Genomic DNA, 5000 nt, shown 5'->3' with positions numbered 1-5000 from the left:
AGTTGCCCCCGACGGGCCCGTGGCAGTGCCCAGTTCCTCCCAGTTGCCCCCGACAGGCCCGTGGCAGTGCCCAGTGCCTCCCAGTTGCCCCCGTCGGGCCCGTGGCAGTGCCCAGTTCCTCCCAGTTGCCTCCGACGGGGCCGTGGCAGTGCCCAGTGCCTCCCAGTTGCTCCCTTTGATTGGCCCGTGCAGTGCCCAGTGCCTCCCAGTTGCCCCCGACGGGCCCGTGGCAGTGCCCAGTGCCTCCCAGTTGCCCCCGACGGGCCCGTGGCAGTGCCCAGTGCCTCCCAGTTGCCCCCGACAGGCCCGTGGCAGTGCCCAGTGCCTCCTAGTTGCTCCCTTCGATTGGCCCGTGGCAGTGCCCAGTGCCTCCCAGTTGCCCCCGTCGGGCCCGTGGCAGTGCCCAGTGCCTCCCAGTTGCCCCCGACGGGCCCGTGGCAGTGCCCAGTTCCTCCCAGTTGCCCCCGACAGGCCCGTGGCAGTGCCCAGTGCCTCCCAGTTGCCCCCGTCGGGCCCGTGGCAGTGCCCAGTTCCTCCCAGTTGCCTCCGACGGGGCCGTGGCAGTGCCCAGTGCCTCCCAGTTGCTCCCTTTGATTGGCCCGTGCAGTGCCCAGTGCCTCCCAGTTGCCCCCGACGGGCCCGTGGCAGTGCCCAGTGCCTCCCAGTTGCCCCCGACGGGCCCGTGGCAGTGCCCAGTGCCTCCCAGTTGCCCCCGACAGGCCCGTGGCAGTGCCCAGTGCCTCCTAGTTGCTCCCTTCGATTGGCCCGTGGCAGTGCCCAGTGCCTCCCAGTTGCCCCCGTCGGGCCCGTGGCAGTGCCCAGTGCCTCCCAGTTGCCCCCGACGGGCCCGTGTCTGTGCAGTTCCTCCCAGTTGCCCCGACCGGCCGTGGCAGTGCCCAGTGCCTCCCAGTTGCCCCCGTCGGGCCCGTGGCAGTGCCCAGTTCCTCCCAGTTGCCTCCGACGGGTCCGTGGCAGTGCCCAGTGCCTCCCAGTTGCCCCCGTCGGGCCCGTGGCAGTGCCCAGTGCCTCCCAGTTGCTCCCCCCGACGGGCCCGTGGCAGTGCCCAGTGCCTCCCAGTTGCTCCCCCCGACGGGCCCGTGGCAGTGCCCAGTGCCTCCCAGTTGCTCTTGCACGGGGGGCGTTTGTTATTCACCCATCTCATGCAAAATGAGGCTATAATTGCCCAGGATGCCTCCCAGTTGCCCCGGGCCGTGGCAGTGCCCAGTTCCTCCCAGTTGCGGTGCTCTTGCAGGCGTTTATTATTCACCCATCTCATGCAAAATGAGGATGCAGTTTTATTCCTTAGCTAATAGGCAAAAAGAGGTTCGCCTGGCCTTTGCTAGCAAGCGATACACTAACATTTTATTTTAGGGCTCGTCCCTAATATGCTTTTTGCTTATAAGTTATGTTATTCTCTTCGTATACGTGCTTGAAATATTATCTAAGATCTTCTAGTGATTGGTGCCTTGCATCCACACTTACCTTCATCATGTGGGGATGTTATCTATAGAGCGCTTATTGCATTCTCACTATGAACCCAAAGTTTTGTGCTTCATGTTTTATGGAACAATTCTCTCATTGAGTATAAAAAGCACAAAATCTAATATTGTGCACATGACAAATCTTCTATGATTTTTTCTCTACTTATCTTCCATGCTGATATGGCCAATGTTATGCTCCTAAGCCAATTCTCCGTGCAAACTTTAAGAAAATCACCCAATGACAACTCAAATGAGTTTATAATATTTTTCTGATGTTCCACACAAAATTTGGTGATTTTCTGATGACTTTTCTATTTTTTATGAATTTTTGTATTTTTCGGGTTAAAAAAAAATAGCTACGGTGAAAAAAAAAAATTCAAAATTTTAATGAGTAGATTACATTTTTCTTAACATCTCTGTAAAAAATGAGGTCAAAATACCCAAAATTGAATTTTTTAGGGGGCTGTGATGGCTCAGACATAGTGATGTTTCCTCCTGCCAGACTTCATTGTGTTCCTAATGCTCTTTAGGGGGGTGTGGGTAGTCACCCCTGGAAGCCAACAAGGCCGGGCCTGGGGATGCCTCCAGGCCATATGTGAGCATCGGTTTAGCATGGAAATTGGCTTGTTAGCCCCTCTCCACCTCTACCCGTCGGTTGGAAGTCGGAAAAAATCGGAAAAAATCCCGTGCGTGGTGGGCGGCCGCCATGGCTCGAGCCCGTTCGCAACAATTGTGGGAAATGAATCGGTGGTTGAATCCTATATAAAAGTGTGCCGAATGGATGCTGGTGCATGGTGCGAGCATGGCATTTGCGTGCTGTGCTTGTGCCGGCGTGCGGCGGACATGCGTTGCACTGGGCATGGGAGCCGGTTGGCCAGCGTTTGCAAACTAACTCCTTAGGCTGGACTCGAATCACGGCGATGAACCCAGTGCTATTGGGGCGATCTCCATGCTTGCGTGTGTCAATTGGATGCTGGTGCAAGGTGTGGGCGTGGCATTTCTGTGCTATTCCTGTGCTTTGGCGTGCGGCGGATAAGCGATGCACTGGGCATGGTGTGAGTTCTCGGTGGCATAGGCTTTTGAGGACTATGGGTCTGGTGGTAGAGCCGAATTTGTTGGGGTCGATCTCCTTGCTCTCGAGGTGTTAAGTGAAAGTCGGTACAAGGTGTGGGCATGGTGCTTCGTGCTGTGCTTGTGGCGAGTGCGGGCGGACATGCAGCGCCATCGGGCATGGGGTGAGCTCCTGATGGGAAGGCTTGCAGGGAGTTGGGATGCTACATTACTCGGGGTCGTGGATGGGCGTCGGGGCTGTTGCGATCGTGCATTGCTCAGGTTGTGGGAATGAGCTGGCGGTGCTTCCGCAAGTGTTGAGGCATTACAAGTGTTGGGAGAGGCGTGGCGTTACGATGCCGTGCTTGATACTATGCTATAACTATGTCGATGCATGAGTTGTGGCATTGAGTGGTAGGCGCTTTCCTTGTATTGCGGTGGTGCATTTTTGGTTGCGTCGATGTGTCCCTTTGTGATCGTTGCCTTTGCTTAGGTTGAGGACGAGCCTGGTGCCTTTACTTTGCTGAAGTTGTGCGAATGTTGAGGTGAGGCGTGGCGTTTCATGCCACATGTGCTCGAGCGATGCATGAGCTCATGGAGCATGTGTTGAGAACATTGTGCGGCGAGTTTCTTGGCTGCGGTGATTGCACTGTTACAAAGCCCCATTCTTTCCCTTCCCGGTGCTTGCATTTGCTACTAAGGTTGCGAGGATGAGCCTGGTGCCAGATGTTTTGTTGGCGGCGAGTGCTTGGTGAGTGCGGCGTTGGCGCTGTGCTCAATCCGATGTGCGAGCTGCTGAGGCAAGGCTGAGGCACTGTATGAGAATTCGTGGCGAGTCACTGCTACGTCCAGAATCAGGCGGGTCCCGCCGTGTTGCTTGTATTTCACTGTTAGCCGTCCCTCCTCGGTTGTTTAGGCGGCGTGTGAGTAGCGGTTCCATTCGGCGTTTTGACTTCCCATCGTGCTTCTGCTCGTCGGGGGCAATTCGTTGGGTGGGATCACTGCTCAACGTGCGTGTGGCGCATGGCGGATTGTTTGATGCGTTTGGGTTGGGGCTCTTTGCTCGAGCATTGAACTGTTGGCTCGATCCCCTTCAGTTGTTGCCGAGGCGGAATGTGCCTCGGTGACATGGTTCGGTTCCTGTGTTGCATACCCACAGCGAATTGAAAGCTATGCTGTCCCGTTTCGCTGCGCCTTGTTTAGGTGCGGCGAACCCGTGCGGCATCCGTGCTCCAAGCATGCCTCACTGGCTGCCGTGGCCCACGGAATGTCGCTGTGCTCGGATGCGGAATGTGATGCGGGCGGAGGGTGGCAGCTCCTCCATCAGCCCAAGCGTCAATCGGTAGCGGAGCGACCGGCGCGCTGTCTCGAGGCCTCGGCTCGCGGGAAGCCGTCGCGGCGGCCGTCGCGAAGGAATGCTACCTGGTTGATCCTGCCAGTAGTCATATGCTTGTCTCAAGATTAAGCCATGCATGTAAGTATGAACTAATTCAGACTGTGAAACTGCGAATGGCTCATTAAATCGATTATAGTTTGTTTGATGGTATCTGCTACTCGGATAGCGTAGTAATTCTAGAGCTGTCGTGCAGCAAACCCGACTTCTGGAAGGGATGCATTTATTAGATAAAGGTCGGCGGGCTCTGCCCGTTGCTCTGATGATTCATGATAACTCGGCGGATCGCGGCCATCGTGCGGCGCATCATTCAAATTTCTGCCCTATCAACTTTCGATGGTAGGATGAGGCCTACCATGGTGGTGGCGGGTGACGGAGAATTGGGGTTCGATTCGGAGAGGGAGCCTGAAAGCGGCTACCACATCCAAGGAAGGCAGCGGCGCGCAAATTACCCAATCGACACGGGAGGTAGTGACAATAAATAACAATACCGGGCTCTTGGTCTGGTAATTGGAATAGTACAATCTAAATCCCTTACGAGGATCCATTGGAGGCAAGTCTGGTGCCAGCAGCGCGGTAATTCCAGCTCAATAGCGTATATTTAAGTTGTTGCAGTTAAAAAGCTCGTAGTTGGACCTTGGGTTGGGTCGGCCGGTCCGCCTCGCGGTGTGCACCTGTCGGCTCGTCCCTTCTGCGGCGATGCGCTCTGGCCTTAACTGGCGGGTCGTGCCTCCGTGGCTGTTACTGAAGAAATTAGAGTGCTCAAAGCAAGCCTACGCTCTGGATACATTAGCATGGGATAACATCATAGGATTTCGGTCCTATTGTGTTGGCCTTCGGGATCGGAGTAATGATTAACGAGGGACGATCGGGGCATTCGTATTTCATAGTCAGAGGTGAAATTCTTGGATTTATGAAGGCGAACAACTGCGAAAGCATTTGCCAAGGATGTTTTCATTAATCAGAACGAAAGTTGGGGGCTCGAAGGCGATGGATACCGTCCTAGTCTCAACCATAAGCGATGCCGAAGGGATCGGCGGATGTGCTTTTAGGACTCCGGCACCTTATGAAATCAA

This window comes from Hevea brasiliensis, unplaced genomic scaffold, assembly GCF_030052815.1.
Source record: "Hevea brasiliensis isolate MT/VB/25A 57/8 unplaced genomic scaffold, ASM3005281v1 Scaf235, whole genome shotgun sequence".
In the NCBI taxonomy this organism is placed as follows: Eukaryota; Viridiplantae; Streptophyta; class Magnoliopsida; order Malpighiales; family Euphorbiaceae; genus Hevea; species Hevea brasiliensis.
This window is presented reverse-complemented; position numbering follows the sequence as displayed.